Below are 21784 nucleotides of genomic sequence, written 5' to 3' on the forward strand. Positions count from 1 at the left end.
TTGTGCTGCCTTATTTTAGGGTAGCTACTTTCCCTCTCCGGACCTGTTTGCCCACCTCTAAAATTGGGCATTACAGAGAGAGGAAAGAAATGTTTACAATTCAAATATCCAACAGTGGACTCATACCTGTAATATGTAAAAATACACAAAGAGCCCCTAAAGGAAAAGAAGACAACCCAACAGAAAAGTGAGAGGGGGGAAAATCTTGAAGGGAAACTTTAGAGAAGATATCCAATGACAATAAACATATGAAAGTACATTTAACTTGTCATCAGGGACATGCAAACCACCATAAGCTATCAAAATGAGAAAAGATGGAAAGTGCAAAGTGTTGGCGAGGATATAAACTCTCATCCAGGACTTCCCTAGTGATCCAGTGGTAAAAAATCTGTCTTCCAATGCAGGGGACGCAGGTTCAATCCCTGGTTGAGGAACTAAGATTCCAAATGCCGTGGGGCAACTAAGCCAGCGTGCCGCAACTAATGAGCTCGTGCGCCTCAAGAGAACCTGCATGCCACAACTACAGAGCCCATGCACTCCGGAGCCCCACGCACAACAGCTAGAGAGAGAAAACCCACACACGACAACTAGAGAGAAGCCTGAGAACCACAACCAGAGAGAAACCGGAGGAGACCGCGCACCATAACGAAAGATCTCGCATGCCTCAGCAAAGATCCCTTGTGGTGCAACTAAGACACGACACAGCAAAAAAAAAATAAGGAAAATAAATAAATAAAATAAATAAATATTAAACTCGCATCCACTGCTGGAATGAAGTGCAACCACTTTGGAGATGTTGTTAGGAAATATCTGCCAAAGCTGAATATACACATACCTTTTAATTCAACAATTCTACTCAAGGGTTTCTGTGAAATAGAAGATAAAATATTTGGAAGTGAAATGAAATGAAAAACTTGGAAACCTCTAAAATACCCATCAAGAGTAGAACTGATCATAGAATTCAATTCACACAATAGAGTCCTGTAGAGCAATAAGACTCAACAAACTATAACTACATTTAACAGTTTGGATGAATCTCACAAATATAAAGACACGAAAGATTGACAACTGGAAATAAATTCTATTTATGGAATATTCAGAATCTAATCTAAGTTGTCAAAAGTGAAGACGGCGGTTTCTGTTGGGTGTTGGTGATAGGAAGGAGGTGTGAGTGGGACCTCTGGGGTATTGGTCATCTGTTGCGTAACTATGTGAAAGTTCATCCAACTTATGAAAACAGCATGAATAGATTCTTTTGTATGTATGTTATACTTAAATAAAAACTTTAAGGTATGCCTCATAAAAAGATGCTGTTTGAGGGTGCTGCCAGTAGATGCCCTTATGTGCAAGGGGCTTAGGAAGGGGCTATCCTGGGGGACACTGCCAAGGAATTGAGCCCAGGAAGACATGTGGAGGGAGGAAATGGGAAGTCCCAGGGGTCTCCACAAAGACAGTAGAGGCAACACAGCCCCTCCCCTAGGGAAACTGAGGCCCTGAGAACAGGCAAGGGAAGAACAGAAATGACCTTACTCACTTGGCAGATGGCCTCTCCTGTCGAGAAGTCCCCAGCACACAGCATGTCCTCATGCACGGAGAAGTTCTTGCCTTTTCTAAGTCCGTAAAATATATTACAAAACTTGTTCTCAATGAAGCCCACCTTACCCTCCTGGAGATGGAAGGGTTCGAGCAGAGGCGCTGCGAGGATAAGGAGGAAATCAGTGAAGGGTGCTGTGGCTTAGCTACAGGCTACTCTGCCTTACTGTTCACCACTTCAACATGGACTTTTCTCAGCACAGTTGAGCCTTCAGCACTGTTTCAGTCTTCTACCTATGCCTAGTAAGCCCTCCCCCTTTTCTCAAACTTTTCCAAACTCATCCTATTCCCTCCACCTCCCTCATAACAATAGACCACACCTCTCCTATTCTACAAAGGAAAAAGGCAAATCCCACCAACACATGCCACTCAGTGGTGCTTAGCAACCATTCACCAACCTACCTACCCTTTCACAGACCATCCCATCCGCTCTCCATTTGTCTATCATTAACCTTTCCATCCATCCACCAATTCCTCTATCCATCTACCTATCTTTCCTCTTTCCTCATGTCCCATTCATCCACTCACGCTTCCATCCATTTGCCCATTTACCCATCTTTTGATCCATCTCCACTCACTCCAACTATCTCTGCCTACCATCCTTTCACCCACCCATCCATCTTTCCTTCCACCCACTCATCCTCCCACCTACCCTTCACCCATCCACCCTCTCATCCAATCACTCATTTATTCCTCTGTCCTTGTGTTCAGTACCTTTTAGACACTAATGATACACAGGAACATTCTTAGTTGGGGGAGACAGGGATACCGAGCAGGGCCCTGAGGGGCTCCTGGGCACAAAGGCTTTCTGTGTCCCCCATTTCTTTGATTACAGGAAATAGACTTCATTCAGCCTCCATGACCTTCTCTGAGTTCCAACGGGCAGATTCAAGCAGTTGTTAATCAGGGAAGGGAGGGGATGCGAGACCAGTGAGAAACAGTCAAGAGAAACACAGTGCAGCCTTGGGGCAAGGTCCTGGCTCCCCAACAATGGATATACAAAACAATATCTTTGAGCTGTTTTGCAGATACTGAAACCCCCTCCAGGTGGGAGAAGTTAATGATTAACAATGGTGTGCTGCCCACAAGCATGTAGACCCCAGACCAGTTGGAACCTGAAGGTTGATGATGCTGACTCTTACTTACCTCACCCCCACCTCATCAGCAGAACGTCCAAGAGCTGATCATGCCCTCTTTGAACCATTACTATGAAACTTCTCACTATCCTCTCCAAGTAGAGACACAGTTTTTCGAGGCAGGAGCCCACTGTGTCCCCGTTTGCCTGGCAAAGTAATAAAGCTATCCTTTTCTACTTCACCCAAAACTCTGTCTCCAAGATTCTATTTAGCACTGGTGTACAGGGAAGCTGAGCTTTTTGTATCAACAGGGTAAATGAAGTAAATAAGTAGAATTGTTTTAGATCTAATAAGTGGTGTAAAGGAAATAAAACAGGGACATATGCTATTAGAAGTTGCCTGTTTTAGCTCATATGATCAAGTAAAACTCCTCAGAGGAGCAGCTGAGTTGTACATGTAAAGAAGTGAGTCATGCCAAGGTTAGCAGGGAGAGCAAGTGAGGCCAGGGAGGCAGCCAAGGTGAAGGCCCTGAGGTGGCGATGGCCTTGGCGTTTTCAAGCAGGAAGGAGGCCTGCTGGCTGGGATGGTGTGGGTGAGGGATGTAGTAGGAGATGAGCAGAGAGGAATTGGGGCCAACATTACACAGGGCCTGAGAGCCAAGGCAGGGAGTTATGACTTTTTTCTAGGTATAAATGAGAAGGCACTGAGGGTAATGAGCAGGGAACTGGCATGACTCCTGCTTTAAAGAAAACACTCAGACAGCTATGTGGAGACTAAAGTATAGCACACAGGGTGGGATCTCAGAGACCAGTCTGGAGGTACAGGCAAGCAATTATGGTCTATAGGACCAGGGTGGCAGCAGTGGGGTACCTACAAGGTGCCTGGCCCTGCCCGGGCCACAGGCTGGGATATTAAAACAAGAAAGACAGGGTTTCTGTCCTCAAGGAGGAACAGTCTGTGTGTGTGTGTGTGTGTGTGTGTGTGTGTGTGTGTGTGTGAGAAATGTGGTGTATGTGTGGTGTGTATGTGTTGTGTATGTGGTGTGAGGATGCTGGGAACCTGGTTGTTTGTCCTATGATTAGGGAGTGTTCATGACATACTAGTAGGCAAGGGCCAGGGATGCTGGCACATCCCACGCAATGAAGACAGGGTCTGTTCAAAATGCCTGTAGCACCTCTGTTGAGAAACACGGTACCAAATTATGACCCTACAAATAATTAAAATATATATTCTTTTTCCCCTTAATGTTGCACCATAAGCATTTCCCCCAACCATAAATACTCCTTTCTTTAATAAAGACTCTGGCTCATAAGTCTTTGCCTACATTTCTCCTCTTTCAATCTTAAAAAACATAATTTTTTTCCTGCGTTATGCAGTGCACCTAACAAGCTTCCGAAGTAGATAGCTGAGCTGCGTTGGGAGAAGAGCAAAGTGAGGTTCAGAGAGTGAAACACTCTCAAGTCATAATCATTCTAACTTCATCAGGCAGGCTCAGAGGTCAGAAGTCGTACGTGTGTTTTCCTTCCACTTTTCCTAAGCTCCTCTTACGGCAATGGGAAATCAGGGTGTTTGTTTGTCAGTGGCCTGCAATGGACCAGGCCCCAAGCATGACCTTTGAGTTGAATCAAGTCATCTCAGATCCATGGTTGATTAAAACCTTGGAATCCAGAACCAGAAAGACTTCAAGAACCCAGAATCTTGATTCCAAAAGTCAAAGATTCCCAGACTTCCAGTGTAAACCTTTGCACTTAGGGAACACTGAAGCTTTACAGTCACACACTTGCAGAACTAGAACTAGAATGGTCCACTCCTCTAGAAGTGACGCTTAGTGGGCCAGGGTCCAGTGCCTCTTTGCTTGGGGACCCCTCAGGAGGAGCCACACCTCCCTTCTTCCCTCCTTTGTCCTTCTCCCCTTCCTCCTCCCCACCCTCATCTGCCCCCAACCCGACTCTCCTACACCCTCTCACTTTCCTCGTTGAGCATCCCCCAGCCAGTTATCCAGCAGGATGAGTTACTGGGTAGCTGCATGCCAGCGACTGGGAGGCAGGCGGGGATGATGTAGGAGGTGAAATTCACAAGAAAGAGCAGCTGCAACATGGCTATGTCACTCCCGAAGGGATGTAACTTCTCAAAGTCTGGGTGCATGATAATCCGGCTCAGTGACATCTCTCGGGTGTGCTGGGTGTGCTGGTGCAGCTGGGTGCTTCCCAACAGAACCCGGTAGTTCTCTGGGGCGTGAGATTTTCTGGAGGAAGAGGGCACATTGTCACCGTCATCTCTGCGTGTGGGCTAGCTCTTTCCCTGCATCCTCATCTAACTGCCCACAGGCCTCTACCCCACATGATGCTAGACAGCTTTTATCTCCCCATTTCTAGCGTTCAGGAGTCCTTCTTTCTTGGGGCTAATTGCTATTCTACTTACAACCTCAGACACACGGCTTCTCCATCACACACTAGAATCAGAGGAGCATTGAATCCTTGTGCTGGAAAGATCGTTGGTGGCGTATCAAATGAAGGTCTTTGATTGTACACAGGAGGAGTTCTGGCTCAATCCCAGCTCTAACTTTACCCTTCCCAAGACTCCCTACAGTCCACCTTCTGGCCCCACACTCTTCCTGACCTCTCCTTTCTTTAAACACCTTCCTGCCCAAGGGCTGCTTCTCCACTTAGTTATAAGGACTCACAAAAGATTTGTTAAATAAATGAGCAAATGAGTGCAGGAAACAGAGCCTTGCCTTGTTCCCTGAACACAGGTGCTGAAACTCCCCACCTCCCTGACTGTTTGCACGGCTCATCCACCTGGAGACCCCCTCATGGTCCCCTTGCCCAAACCCTTCCCCTCCAGCAAGCCCCTCGCTCTGCATAGCCCTTCTCCGGAACCCCCAGCCCATGCATCTGCCCTTCTCACCCATGTTGGGCCTTCTCTTGTGACAGGATGGAGACAGGGTGAGGTGGGGACTTGCCACCCCTGATGTCACAAAGGGGCTTGCATGGATCGTCGTATGGAGTAGGCGCCAATAGGACTCTAAGCTCCGAAAGTTCCAGCTCCCAGACCTGGGCTGTGATGCCCCAACTCCCTGGGGACCCCTCCGCATCTGTTCAGACCCAGGCACTGAGCCAGGCCCAGGACGGCCAGGGGAATTAGACCCTTGAGCAGCAATGTCACTCTCCCAGGGAGCCCCAATTCCCTCCTATGCAGCCTGGCACCGTGGCTCCCCACAACGCCCACCGGCGGCCATGACTCCTCCTGGGCACACAGTTGTGCAGGAGGAATAAGAAGAATTGCCCAGCTGCTGGCCAGACACGCGGCCCCAGGTCCCCGCCTAGAATCTGACACCTGGAAATGTGGGGACGTTCAGAGGAAGCTGTGATCGGAGATGGGTCCACACCGCACGGCAGCCAGGACGGACACTGCCACTCTCCTGAGGCACATCTGTGTTGAAGGACAGGCACAGGGGCTGATGGCAGAGCATGAGGCGGGTCTGAGCAGGTGAGCAAGGAGGCCAGTCCAGGTGGAGGGTACACAGGCCAAAGGCAGGAATGACATGCACCTGAAGGCCACAGACTACCCCAGAGAAAAGCCCAGAGGAGCTGACGTGGGGTGCCCATCACCCCTCTTCTCCTCTTCCCCCATGTCCCCCCTGCCTGCCAGTGCCTGTGCTGGCACCCTGGAAGGAGGACTTACTTCAGAAAGCAGTGGGCAGTGGAAACGACCCAGTGAGAGTTAATGAGGACAGCTCCACAGACGTGCGAGCCCTGGTACTGCAAGCTGGCCTGCCATGGCCACTGGCCAACCGCCACGTCCTGGCCACCGTAGATCTTCCCCATCACCTTGGGCTTCCCGCACACTGTGGAGACTCCCCTGCCACCTACGATAGAGACACTAGTAGTACCCCAAATGCCACTACCAGGAAGGCCCCGTCCACTTCATAGATGGGAAAACCAAGGCCAAGCGTCCAGTGGCCTAGCCAAAATGACAGCGCTACCTGGACTCTACTTTCACTGGCTGCCCCTGAGAACTGGACAGAGCAAGCCCTGTGGGGATGAGGACCCAGAGGTCTGGTGGGATGGGGCAAGGGGGGACCTAAGGTAGCCACAGCAGCTCACAGCAGCATCTCCAGGGAGAAGGACATCCCCGAGTGAGGCTGCCAAGGGCTGGGCACGTCACAGACCTTATTTCCCTCAACTAGCACACCTCAATGCCTACTCTTGTAGATCAAAGAGCTAAAGGTCTCAGAAGTTGCCCACATTACTTGCTCAAGATCATGGCTTCTTAGGGCCTGTGCCTCCTCCATGTCACCCCGGTGTCTTAGGGAGGGAGATTTGCAGTCTGTGGTGCTGTGTGAGCTGGGGAAAGTCATTCCCCCTCTCTGACTCAGGATCCTACATTTCTAAAAGAAGAGGGAGTGGGCTAATGAAGACAGCCCTGGCTCTAGGACTCACACCTGGGAGGGCAGGGGGTGTGCCCAGGCCCCCTGAGAGCGGGCATCTTGGTCTAGGGCCTGCGCTCCCAGGGCCTCACGGAGGGGAATGAGACCCGCGGCCCTGGACTCAGGGCCACTCGTTCATCAGTCCTGGTGCTTTCCTCCACCCAGCCACCCAGCCTCAGGGTCAGACCCTGCTATGTCCCCACTTCCACAGTCCCACAGAGGTCCCACAGTCCCACAGAGGCACTTCCCACCCAGAGGCTCCACAGTGGGGAGTCGGTGACCCACCTGTGTTGAGGGGGTCTCTGGGCTGCCCGGTTGCTGGCCAGGGCAGAGAAAAGATGAAATTCAGTGACTCAGGGCACCCAGGCCCTGGTCACAGCCGGCCCCCTCAGGCCCTGCAGTTTAGGCCGTTTCCGCCCTCAACAGAGGCCCCAACTCACCTGTGGCTCCCGGGGCCAACCGCTGCGCTTCCGGAGTCGGAGCGCTGCCCTCCACCGCTCCGCCCGCGCCTGGAGCCCAGCCGGGGGCGGCCGTGGCCGTGGCCGGGGACCCTCGCAACTCCAGGGTGGCCACGGGCAGCAGCAGCAGCCAGAGAAGGGCCACAGGCTGGCCTCGGCCTTGGGCGATCCACGCCTCCGTGCCCATTGCCAGGGTTGCTGACTCCCGCCTGACCCCAGCCTGGCCCTGCCTGACCTTGCCCTGACCCCGCCTCAGCCCAGCCCTCAGCCCACCCTGACCTTCTTCATAACCTTTTAAACAACTCTACTAAGATATAATTTATATACCATGAAGTTCACTTATTATTATACAAGGGACAATTCAATGATTTTCTGTACATTTTTTAAAATTTATTTATTTATTTATATTTAAATAAACTTTTTGTTTTAGATTTATGAAAAAGTTGCAAAGACAGTACAAGGAGTTCCAAGATCCCCCTCACCCACTTTCCCCTAATATTAAGATCTTATATTACTATGGCACATTTATCACAACTAGTGAGCCAATATTGAGACATTAATATTAACTGAGGTCCATTCTTTCTTTTTTTTAATTTTTTTAAGCTTAAGGTGTATAGCATAATGATTTGACTTCCATGCATCATGAAATGATCATCAGAATAAATTTAGTGAACATCCATCATCCCACATAGATACAAAATTAAAGAAATGGAAAAAAAAATTTTTCCTTGTGATGAGAACTCTTAGGATTTACTCTATCAACTGTCATGTATAACATACGGCAGTGTTAATTATATTTATCATGTTGTCCATTACATCCCTAGTACTTATTTATCGCATAACTGGGAGTTTGTACCTTTGACTGCAGCTAACCAGTTCTCCCTCCCCCAATCTCCGGCCTCTGGTAACCACAAATCCGATCTCCTTTCCTATGAATTTGTTTGTTTTTGAAGTAGAATTGATGTACAATGAAATGCTATGTTAGTTCCTGTTACACAACATAGTGATTGGTTATTTCTGTACATTTCAAAATGGTAAGTATAGTTATGATATGTCACCATACAAATATATCACATAATTATTGACTATATTCCCCACAGTGTACATTTCATACTCATTTATTTTGCAACTGGAATTTTGTACCTCTTCATCTCCCTCACCTGTTGCTTTCTTTCCCCCAACACTCTCCCGTCTGGCAAGCACCTGTTTGTTCTCTGTATCTATAACTCTGTCTCTGTTTTGTTAGGTTTCTTCATTTGTTTTATTTTTTAGATTGCATATATAAGTGTAATCATACAGTACTTGCCTTTGTCTGACGTACTTCACTTAACATAATACCCTCATGGTCCATCCATGTTGTTGCAAACGGCAAGATCCCGTTCTTTATCAGATATGTGATTTGCAAGATTTTCTCCAAGTCTGTAGCTTGTTTATTCATTCTTTCAACAGTGGTGCTCAAAGAACAAAAGTTTTTAATTTTGATGAAGTCTAATTTACTAATCTTTTCTTGTATGGATCATGTTTTTGATGTTATATCTAATAGATCATGAAGAGTTTCTTCTATGTTTTCTTTGAGAAATGTTAGGGGTTGTTTCTTACATGTGGATCTGTGATCAAGTTTTAGTTCATTTTTGTCTAGTGTGATGTAAGTTTCTGTTTCTTTGCTTTGGGTTTTTCCTGTGGATATCCATTTATCCCTGCACCTTTCCTTGGTTAAAAAAAGAAAGGTTAGTCTTTCTTGTATTGAATTGTCTTGTGACCTCTGTTGAAAATCAATTCATAATAAAAATTGTTTTATTTCTGTACCCTTAATTCTGTGCCATTGTACTGTATTCCTTTCCTTGTGCCTGAAACCCACTGTCTAGATTAATACGTATTATAGTAAAATTTGACGTCAGGTGGTGAAAGTTCTCCAGCTTTATTCTTTTGCCAAACTGTTTAGGCTATTCTGCATCTTTTGCATTTCCATATGAATTTTAGGATCAGCTGTCAAATTCTACACAAAAAGAGCCTGCTAGAATATTCACAGGGACTGCATTGAATTTATAGATCAATTTGAGGAGAATTGCTTTCTTTTTTTTACTTAAAAATTTATTTATTTATTTATCTAATTTTGGTTGCTTTGTGTCTTCGTTGCTGCGTGTGGGCTTTCTCTAGTTGTGGTGAGTGGGGGCTACTCTTGGTTGCAACGTGCAGGCTTCTCACTGTGGTGGCTTCTCTTGTTGTGGAGCATGGGCTCTAGGCACGTGGGCTTTAGTAGTTGTGGCACACGGCTCAGTAGCTGTGGCTCACCGTCTTTAGAGCGCTGGCTTGTAGTTGTGCCTCATGGGCTTAGTTGCTCCGGGACATGTGGGATGTTCCTGGACCAGAGCTCGAACCTGTGTCCCCTGCATTGGCAGGAGGATTCTTAACCACTGCACCACCAGGGAAGTCCGAGAATTGCTTTCTTGATAATATGAAGTCTCCTGATCTATGAAAAAGAAATGTTTCTGTTTATATAGATCTTTAATTTCTCTCAGCAATGTTTTGTAGTTTTCAGTGTACAGATCTTGCAGCTCTTTATTAAATTTATTTCTAAGTATTTTATTCTTTTCCATGCTACTGTGAATGAAATCATTTTGTTAATTTCCTTTTCATATTTTTGTACTCAGTATATAGAAATGAAATTTATTTTTATAAGAAATGTTTCCTGTGACCTTCTTAAACTTGTTTATTCATTCTAGTCTGTTTTGTTTTGTTGTATTTTGTTTTGGTGGGATCATTGGTGTTTTCTAACACATAGGATCATGTCCTCTGTAATAAAAGTTCTAATTCTGCCATTTAAAGTTGGGTGCCTTTAATTTCTTCTTTCTCTCCTACCTTCTTTTTTTTCTTTTTCCCTTCTTTCCTTCCCACCTTTCTTTCCTCCACTTCTTAGAGACTATACTTTAAGGACCTTGCTTTTCAAATATGGTCTATCAATCTTTGTCTTTAACTTTGTTTCATCTATTCACATTCAATGTGATTATTGATATGGTTGGAATTACATTTTCCACTTTGGTATTTGTTTTCTGTATGTCTCTTATCTTTCCCCCCACTTTTGAGACAGGCTGGGACCTGGGACCCTTTGCTGCAGTGCTACAGCAGATTTCTATAAACTGGTGTATGCATGGGTGAGAGTCCCACCTGTGGGTTAGGTTCCTACAGATGAAATACAACTGTCTGGTTTCCAGGCTCGATCACCCCGGTGGGCAGTGGACGGGGTGCACCCTCCTTCAGTGGCCCTTTCTGAAAGCTTGCAGGTTGGTGCCTGAAGAGACAGCTGCAGGGTCAGGTTGAAATGGCAATCTCTCTCTTTCTCTTTCTCTTTCTCTTTTACAGTCTTTTCTGTCCCTCCTCCCTTTACCTCTGCCTTGGTCCTTATACCTGCACTCCCATCCCCTTTATCCTGAAAACTTCTTGTTTGTGTCTAAGTTTTTGTCATTGGTATCTTTGTTTTATGAGTTTTGTCTGTCCAACTGCTCCTACAAGTCTCTGCTAACATTGTGGGCATGGTGAAGCTCTTAAACCCTGAAATACAAATGGATCCCACATTGTCTGAGACTCGACTCCAGCCTTGGGTTACTTAGTGGGATTTTAAAGAACAAAAAAAGAAGAGAGGGGCTTGCACCTCTCTCCTCTGCCTTTGCAATGTAACTATTCTGCCTGGACTCTCAGGGACTCCCTGATCCATCTGTAGTCCCCAGACTGAGGGAAAAAAAGAGACCTTTTTAAATTCAAGCAGGAAAGCTAAGAGATCTCTGATTTTGTAAAAATTAACTTCTGTGGCTTAAGCTTGTGGGTTTAATTAATAGAGACCTGTCTGTATTATCAACCTTAAGTATAATACTTCTATCGTACCTAGGGTTACTGGAAGTCAATAAGTGCATATTGTTTCTGTGATAAAATCTGTTAGCAAGGAAAATAACCTGATATGATTAAACTTTTAAGTAAATATAACTGGATAAGAGCTTTTTAGTAAACTCAATGGGAATAATCATGTTTTCAAAATGTCCATCTAGAACAGTCCCTCCAAATTTTGGTAACTTGAAACTAAATTAAGTTAAAGGATAGGAATCCATTGAGTATCCAGGCCGTTTCAAATAAGATGAAATATTGGAACATCAATTGCTAAACAGGTCTAAATTTACCTACTTTTGTTTTCTTGTGAGAGCGAAAGTAAGGATGTTTGGGTTTATTAGACACATATCTTACATCACATTAAGGAAAGAAATTGTGCTTTGGGAAGATACATGGGATCTTCCCAAGAGTTTATGGGATATTCCAACCAGGGAATGCTAATGTAAAAGACATTTCATTGTGACATAAGGAAGGTAGGATGTGTGCTTTCAGAAAAGAAGGTATGTGGAATGGAAATGTATTTTGTTAAATGGAAAAATGTGATTTTGTCCTACAGCTGGTTATTTCTGAATGGAAAAAAGAAGGGACAAAATATGGCTACACAAAGTTACAGAAGATTTGCAGAAAAGGAACACTGAGAAGAGAATTTTTTATGTGGTTGGAATTTTCTAAGGTTGGATTAAATTTAATTAGGTAACCGGATTTTATCAAGGGTAGGCTGATATAAGACTGGATTTGGTTTCTTTCTCTCATAAGAGAACAAAGATTTCCTCGAATGCTCCTTTTGATAACAGATTGTGTGAGTTTCTGTGCCTTTAAGTGATCTGCATTTACTTTTGGAATCCTTTTTTTTTTTTTTTCACCTTAGCTCAAGGAATAATTGTTTCACAGCAGCCTATGATTCTATTTGACTGGATGTTTTAAAACTTTTGGAAATTTTTGACAGATTTCCCAAATATCAAATTCTAATTGAAATTCTTTTGACTTCCAGTTAACTTTGGGATGCTTCATGGGGCCCCTGGAGCCTCCCAAAGAGAGATCCTAAACTAATTGGGGTCATTTGGTGTGTTAAATTACATGGGAAACATTGTCTAAACTCATTGTTGCCTGTGTCAGATGGAATCATCAGGCTCTCCCCAGTTTTATCATAGCTGTCAAACAGAGAGGGGAAAGGGTTTTAGGTTTTTCTGCTGTCTAGTCTCTCACCTTATTTTATGTCCAAAAAAAATCCCCTGTGGGAATACTCCCAACGTAGGCCCTTAGGTCCTGACCCCAATGGCATTTTCCATTGCACCCAACTCCAATTCCTCCAGGAGTTCCTTTTTTGCACCTCTAGGACCCCTTTCACTCAAGGCCTTGGCAGCCCATACCTTGTTACAGATCACCTATTGGGTGGCCACTTCCAAGCAGCCCACATCCTAGGTTTTATAGATGCTCAAACTCGAGGAGTACCCCCAGCATAGGGAAATGTTATAGGACAAAAGCCTCCTGGTAAATGTCTCTGGGACACTGGACTTCATTTCTAGGAGCACTTTTTCTCGGTTGCATGTTATTCAACATGGGATGATCCTCTTCTAAGCCAGAAGAAACACCTCTGGAGAGTATCCTTAAAAATTGGAAACTTTCAAAATAGACGGGCTGAAAAGGGAAACGTTTAAACTCTATTGTAACATTGCCTGGCCCTTGTATAAGTCGGGGAATGGAGAAAAATGGTCTGAAAATGGGTCTCTATAATACCGTGTTGCAATTGGATCTCTGCTGTTGCAGGACAGGAAAATGGACTGAGGCTCCCTATGTTCAAGCCTTCATGGTCCTGGGAATTCCCTGGTGGTCCAGTGGTTAGAATTCTGAGCTGTCACTGCTGAGGGCATGTGTTCGATCCCTGGTCGGGGAACTAAAATCCCACAAACCACATGGGGCTGCCCCCACCCCCCAAAATAAACCTTCATGGTCCTTTACCAAAACCCCGCTCTATGGGTCTCCTGTAATCAAAAGCCTGGGGAATCAGAAACACTCCCGACATTTTAAATGATCCCCTTCTAGCTTTCTCCGACTCTCAGGGGGGAAACCAAGCTTCACCTGCTTCCCCGGAGCCACCTACTCCTCCGGAGCCACCTACTTCTCCGGGTCCCTCTGACCAATCCCAATCTCTGCCTCCTTATGTCCCTTTATATCCTCCGTCGCCCCAGGAGGGAGAGACTAGTCCCTCCAGGGTAACTCGTAGTGGAACTTCCTGTCGCCCAGGATCAGGTTCAAAGTTAGCCCCCACCTCTGCCCCACAAGGCCTTTACCCCTTCAGGAATCAGCTGATGGAAACTGAAGCACTACTGGAGTGCATGTCCCCTTCTCAATGAGAGACTTAGGAATTTGTAAGGAGAATTTTGACAGGATCTCAGAGGACCCTGACAAGTTTAGGGACGAATTTATCAGGCTGGGGTTGACATTCTCTCTCACCTGGCAGGACATCATGGTTATTCTGGCCTACTGTTGCACCCCAGATGAAAGGGAGCGTATACTGAGAAAGGCCAGGTAACACTCAGATGGCCTATTGGCCACCAATCCACACCGCCAAATTTTTCAGGTGGGTGGGGATCCAGTCCCAGAACATGACCCACACTGGGACTATGAAGATCAGGTAGGCCAGGCTAGGATGAGGCATTATATGACTTGTCTATCAGAAGGACTGAAAAGGTGTATGGTGAAGCCTGTAAATTATGATAAGGTCTGAGAAGTTGCAAAGGAAAAAGATGAAAACCCAACAGTCTTCCTGAGCCGAGTGACAGAGGCATTCAGGAAGTACACCAGTACAGACCCTGAGTCCGCAGAAGGGAGGACACTATTGGCCATGAATTTTATCACCCAGGCTACTCCTGATTATCAAGAGAAAATTACAAAAGCTTGAGTCTGGGCCCCAAACCCCACTGTCAACCTTGGTAGAGGAGGCTTTCAAGGTCTATAACAACCGCGACTTAATGGAGGAGTCCAATAAGGATAAGAGGCTAAAAAAGAAAACACAACTTTTGGCTGCTCTGATCCACCCACCATCTCGAAGGGACGCTGGAGGGCCAAGAAGCCTGGACAGACTGCCAAGAAGCTGCCTGGGCTCGAACAAGTATGCCTTTTGTTGGAAGGCGGGGCACTGGAAGGGGGAATGTCCTGAGCGCTTTCCTGTGAGACACCCAAGGGGCAAACTTGACTGGCCCCAGGTCCTTACAATTCTCTCCAATGAGAGATTCCTGCACACCAACTGATGGGGTCTGAGTGCCTTCCCAGCTCCAGATCCCACTCGATCCATCCTCATCACTCCAGCAGAGCCTCGGGTCAACCTCGATGTGGCAGGTAGGAGAACTGAATTTCTTGTAGACACTGGAGCCACCTGCTCTGTTCTGACTTGGCCAGCTGCCCCCCTCTCCAACAGAGACTGTACTGTGACAGGAGTTGATAGACAGCCAAAGGTAAGGTGATTTACATCTCCCCTTGCCCACAGAGTCAGGCCCATTATTATTATTCACTCCTTTTTGTATATGCCAGAATGCCCTGTCCTCCTCCTCAGAAGAGATTTGCTAAATAAGTTAAGAGCTAGTATATTCTTAGGAGGTAGAGAATTCAAGCAGAGAATGCATCTGTTAGTAGCCCCAGATGACCCACCTGCTGGTCATCAAAATATTCCCCAAGACATTCCCCAAGAAATTAGGGAACAAGTAGATCCTGCAGTTTGGGATACCTCAGTGCCAGGAAGGGCAAAACCTGTTCCCCCAATAAACATAAAGTTAAAGCCTGGGGAAAAATACCCCTGGAAAAGATCTTTTAAAGCCTGAGGCCCTGAGGGGAATCCAACTGCTGCTCAGCAAGTTCCTAAAACACAGACTCATTAGGCCCTGCCAATCCCCTTGCAACACCCCGATCCTCCCCATTCAGAAGCCTAATGGGGAGTTTTGGTTTGTGCAAGACTTACAAGCAGTGAATGAGGCACTCATCCCTATTCACCCATTGGTGCCAAACACATACACCTTCCTCACCCAAGTGCCAGGGAGCACCCAGTATTTCTCTGTTTTGGACCTCAAAGATGCACTTTTCTGTATTCCTCTACATCCTGAGTCTCAATACCTTTTTGCCTTTGAATGGAGGGACCCTGACACCCTGGAGGCCACCCAGTATACGTGAACAGTGCTTCCTCAGCGATTTGGGACAGCCCCCATCTTTTGGAAACACGTTAGCAAGGGAACTGAGGGAACTGAGCCTTGAGAAGGGAACTCTGCTGCAATATGTTGATGATTTATTGATAAGTAGTGAGACCGAACAAGATTCAGATCAAAATACCATTAGGGTCCTAAATTTTCTGGCAGAAAGGCGATATAAAGTCTCTCCAACAAAGGCTCAGATCTCACAGCAGTGGGTTCAATATTTAGGATTTGTTTTGACCCCAGGGGCACAAGCCCTGGCCATAGATCAAAAAACAGCAATTAGTGCATTACCATCTCCAACCGCAAAGAGGCAACTTCGAGGCTTTCTCAGGATGGCTGTGTTCTGTTGTGTCTGGATTCCAAATTATGGCCTTATAGCAAAACCCCTCTATGAGGCTCTAAAGGGAGAAGAAAGAGAACCCCTTCAATGGAATAAGGACCACTAGTGGGCCTTTGAGGCTCTAAGGACTGAATTAAGTAGAGCACCAGCACTGGAGCTTCCAAATTTGGACCAACCCTTTACCCTATACATTCACGAGAAGTCAGGGATAGCACTAGGAGTCCTGACCCAAAAGCTGGGACCAGATCAGAGGACAGGGGCTTACTTTTCAAAACAACTGGACTCAGTGGCCCTGGGATGGCCAAGCTGCCTGCGGGCAGTAGCAGCCACAGCCCTGTTAGTTAATGGGTCTTCCAAGCTCACCCTGGGACAACATTTAGATGTGTTAACCTCTCATCAGGTACAATCTGTGCTGGAAGTCAAAGGACATTGGTTGACTGGAGGAAGGTTAACAAAATAACAGGCCCTCCTAATGGACACCCCCAACATTACCTTAAAGGTGTGCCAAACCCCAAACCCATAAACTCTGCTTCCAGTGGTCAAGAGTGGAGACTTATTGCATCAGTGTATAGAGACCATAGAACAAACTTACTCCAGTAGGTCTGATCTTCTAGATGAGCCTCTAGACAGCCCTGAGGTCGAATGATTTACTGATGGGAGCAGTTTTGTAGAAATGGTAAACTGAAAGGTGGTGTATGCCATAGTTAGCCTAGATGAAGTCATAGAAGCCAAGGCCCTGCCACCCCAGACATCAGCCCAAAAGGCTGAACTAATTGCCTTAACGAGAGTTTGCAATTAGGGAAGGATAAGAAATTAAATATTTTTACTGACTTTAAGTATGGGTTCCATGTGTTCCATGCTTATGCTGCCATTTGGAAAGAAAGAGGAATGGTAATCGCTAGAAGTTCCCCCCTAAAACATAAAGATTTGATTTTGACTCTTTTAGAAACAGTGCAGCTCCCGACCTAGGTAGCAGTAGTCCACTGTAGGGGCCATCACAGGGAGGGGCCTTTTGTTAGCCAAGGGAACAGCAAAGCTGATCAAATTGCAAAACAGACAGCTCGATTGCAGGAACCTGAACAAGTTATGGCCCTAGTGATTGGCTCCCTGAACTCCCTAGCTCCCCCACTATTCCCCACAGGAACAAGAAAATTCTGAGAAATGGAGCTATGAGCAAGGAAGCACAGGCTGGTATAGAAAGGAGGATAGGGTGCTAATCCCTGAGGCCCAACAATGGAAACTCACTAAGAGCTTACATGATGCCACCCACTATGGGAGGGGTGCACTATGGGACTTGATGCAAAAGGCTTTTTCAGGGAAGGAGCTTAAAAGAACAATAAAACAAGTAAGGCTTGCCTGGAATTTATGTGCCCCTAATAACCCACAGACCTATCTACTCCCCACTTCGTTACTCAGGCCAATTCAATGCCGGGGGACATGCCTGAGGGAAGACTGGCAGTTAGATTTCACGCAAATGCCCTCACGATCAGGATATAAATATCTTCTGGTGTCTGTTGATACTTTCACAGGATGGGTTGAAGCCTTCCCCACCCGATCTGAAAAGGCCATGGAAGTGTGTAAGTCCCTTTTAGAAGAAATAATTCCTCAGTTTGGATTTCCAAAGTCCCTCCAGAGTGATAACGGGCCCTCTTTTATAGCCAAAATCACACAGGGGCTCACAACGGCCCTAGGGATAGACTACAAGCCACTTCTCGGCACCCTCAGTCTTCAGGGAAGGTAGAGAAAATGAACAATACTTTAAAGAAAACTTTAGTGGCATTTCCCTGGTGGTCCAGTGGTTGAGACTCCTTGCTCCCAATGCAGCAGGCCTGGGTTCAATCCCTGGCTGGGGAACTAGATCCCGCATGCCACATCTAAGAGATTCCCGCATGCCGCAAAACTAAAGATCCTGCATGCCACAGCAAAGATCCCATAGGCAGCAACTAAGACCCAGCACAGCCAAATAAATAAAGAAACAAATAAGTAAATAAATAAATATTTTTTAAAAAATAAAGAAAACCTTAGCAAAGGTCTGCCAAGAAACTCATGAACCCTGGACCAGCTTGCTTCCTATTGTACTCTTCAGGGTCTGTGTAGCCCCCAGGAGTGGTCTGAGGCTTAGCCCATTTGAAATGACCTATGGGAGGCCTTTTCTTACTACTGATGTTCTATCAGACGAAGAAGTGAACCTGACCCTGAGATATATTATTAATCTAGAACAAGTTCAGAAGGCAATCCAGGATTATGCTCACAAGGCACTGTCAGCTCCCACTAAAGATACAGAGGAAGGAGCAGTTCCTTCACAAATAAACCCTGGGGACTAAGTTCTTCTTAAAACATGGAAAGGGGGGTGCCCCAAAGACCAACAATTGCCAAGATGAAAGGGTCCTTATAAAGTAATTTTAGCCACCCCTACTGCTGTCAAACTTCAAGGGATATATATCTAGTTGCGTATATTTGTCCAGACTAAAGTTTTACCTCCAGAAACCCCACAGGTCACAACCGAAGAACAATACACCTCTGAGTCAGTGGAAAATCTGAGATACCTATTCAAAAGATAGGCACCATCAACAGGTAAGTAAAATGATGTAGTGGGTTGGACTCCTATTTGAAGCCTTAACAAGACTTGGAACCTCTGTTTTTTCCTTGGCTGATGCAGTTCTTGACAATTGTCTGGCTTTTGTCTTGCAGAACAAGATGGAGCTTGTGTGATAACTAATACTTCCTGCTGCACTTGGTTAACTAATACTTCCTGTTACACATGGACCAATGTGACAGGACAGGTAACAGTTAATATTAAGGAAATATACACCCAGGCAGAGTGGCTTCACAATTTCAACAGGGGCGATATTGCCTCCACTGTCTGGTCAACAGTTAAAAAAGAAGAAGAAGAAAGAAAGAAGCCCTCCCAAAGTTAACCTGGTTCCTTCCCTTTCCAGACCCTTTAGTGGCTATTGTTGTTCTTTCTAGCCCTTGTCTGTTTAACTTTTTGGTTAAGTTTGTGTCTTCTAGGCTCTAACAGTTTGAAGGAAGACTCATGAGGGCTCAAGGAATTCAGCCCATTCCAGTGGAGAGTGGCCCAGCTCCCTACAGGTCCTTGGAACAGTCAGCAAAGGATTTCTATACCTCTAGGGTAGGCTAGGGTCTGCAGACCCTGTCCAGCAGGAAGACGTTTCAAAAGAAGAGACCTTTGGCCCCTCACCCCTTAAGAATAAGGGTGTAGAGTCTCTCAGAGGGAAATGAGACAGGCTGGGACCTGGGACCCTTTGCAGCAGTGCTGCAGTGTTTGCATCTGGACAAACATTTCCTCAAGCCAAGAAATACAAAGAAACGATAAGGACTAAAAATTACTGCGTGCATGCTCAGTTGGGACAAATTATGGACAAAAAATACAAAAAGACCAAAAAAGCCCAAATGCCACTTCTGAAGAGCCAGGAGAAAAAACAGGGGGTTGGGAGCAAAAACAGGGTACTGTGCATGCCCCCTGCACACAACATCACAAAGGGGTGGGCAAACCACCTAAGCCACCCCTCTGGCCCAACCCCTGGACACACCCTTACCCTCACCCCCATATAAGGAACCAGCTCGCCCCCCCCTCAGGGAGCAGGTTAACAAGGGAAACTGTTGTTTGTTCTGGCTCCCCCCTTGCTGCAGCAGGGGCTCCAATAAAGCCTTGCTTGAATTTCTTGTCTGGCCTCTTATCATTTTCTATTGATTAAGGAGGGCAAGAACCCTGGTCGGTAACACTTTCACTTCTCTACTTCTTTCTTTTCCACTATATACATTTTTTTATTGTGCCCTACTAATTCCTTTGTTGATTTTGTAGCTGTATTTTCAGTTACTTACATAGTGGTTGCTGTATTAGTTGGGGTTCTCCAGAGAAACCGAACCAATAGGAATCAGGAGAGAGGGAGAGAAGAGGGAGAGAGAGAGATTGATTTTTATTATGAGGGGTTGACTCACATGATTATGGAGATGGAGAAGTCCCATGATCTGCCATCTGCAAGCTGGAGACCCAGGAAAACCGGTGGTATAATTTCAGCCTGAGTCTGAAGGTCTAAGAACCAGGGGAGGCAATGGTGTAAATCCCAGTCTAGGGGCAGAAGAAGACCAATGTCCCAACTCAACCAGGCAAATAAGAAAGAAAAAAAGGCAAATTCTTCCTTCTTCTGCCTTTTGTTCCATTCAGGCCCTCAACAGGTTGGATGATGCTCACCCACCCTGGGGAGGGCAGTCTACTGAGTCCACCGATTCAAATGCTGATTTCATCCAGAAACACCCTCACAGACACACCCAGAAATAATGTTTAATCTGGGCACCCTGTAGTGCAGTAAAATTGACACAAAGATTAACCATCATAGTTGCTATAATCATTACACTGTGCATCTTAATTTACCCGAATCTACTTTAGATTATTAAGTTTGGTAATAGAGAAACTCATCCAATATAGTTCCATTAACTTTCCCTCCTTTGTGCTGTTATTGTCATTTTTATTACATCTCTATGATATATCATCAATACAATATTTTAATTTAAACTTTATACATTCTTTAACCTTTTTAATTCAGTTAGTAAAGGATAGGGAAATATATTTATGCAGTCTTTTACAGTTACCCTTATATTTACCATTTCCTTGCTCTTTATTTCCCCCTGTAAATTTGATTTAACATCCTATATCCTTTTCTTTCATATGGAAAGACTTTCTTTAGTATTTCTTATAAGGCAAGATTGCCAGCCATGAATTATCTCAGTCTTTGTTAATCTGAAAATACCCTTATTTCAACTTCATTTTGAAGGATAGTTTGACTGGGTATGGAATTCTTGGTTGACAGATTTTTCCTTTTAGCACTTTGAGTATTTTATCTCACTGTCCTCCATTTTTTTTTTTTTTCTAATGAGAAGCCAGCTATTAATTGGAATGTTGTTCCTTTATGTAAGATAAGTCTTTTTTCTCCTGCTGCTTTCAAGATTCTCTCTTGGTCTTTATCTTTGATTTGATATGTCCAGATACAGATTTCTTTGATCCTACTTGGTGTATGTTGGGTCTCTTGAATTTTAGATTAATTTTTTTAACATCTTTATTGGAGTATAATTGCTTTACAATGTTTTGTTAGTTTCTGCTATATAAAAAATTGAATCAGCTATATGTATACATATATCCCCATATCCCCTCCCTCTTGTGCCTCCTTCTCACTCTCCCTATCTCACCCCTCTAGGTGGTCACAAAGCACCTAGCTGATCTCCCTGTGCTATGCAGCTGCTTCCCACTAGCTATCTATTTTACGTTTGGTAGTGTATATATGTCCGTGCTACTCTCTCACTTCATCCCAGCGTACCCTTCCCACCCCGTGTCCTCAAGTCCATTCTCTATGTCTGTGTCATTATTCCTGTCCTGCTCGTAAGTTCATCAGAACCATTTTTTTTTTTGGATTCCATATATATGTGTTAGCATACAATGTTTGTTTTTCTCTTTCTGACTTACTTCACTCTGTATGACAGACTCTAAGTCCATTCACCTCTCAGAAATAACTCAATTTCATTTCTTTTTTATAGCTGAGTGATATTCCATTGTGTATATGTGCCACATCTTCTTTATGCATTCACCTGTCGATGGACAATTAGGTTGCTTCCATGTCCTGGCTATTGTAAATAGTGCTACAGTGAACATTGTGGTACATGTCTCTTTTTGAATTACAGTTTTCTTAGGGTATGTGCCCAGTAGTGGGATTGCTGGGTCATGTGGTAGTTTCTATTTTTAGTTTTTTAAGGAATCTCCATACTGTTCTCCATAGTGGCTGTATCAATTTACATTCCCACCAACAGTG

General features: G+C 45.2%; 1 long non-coding RNA gene across 1 annotated transcript in view; it reads left to right on the plus strand.

The window, feature by feature from the left end:
• LOC309634343 overlaps window positions 1-21784 on the plus strand; it is a 71791-nt gene that overhangs the window by 40140 nt on the left and 9867 nt on the right. The window lies entirely within an intron of this gene.

Source organism: Balaenoptera borealis (assembly GCF_965194805.1).
Source record: "Balaenoptera borealis genome assembly, chromosome: 8".
Classification (NCBI taxonomy): domain Eukaryota; kingdom Metazoa; phylum Chordata; class Mammalia; order Artiodactyla; family Balaenopteridae; genus Balaenoptera; species Balaenoptera borealis.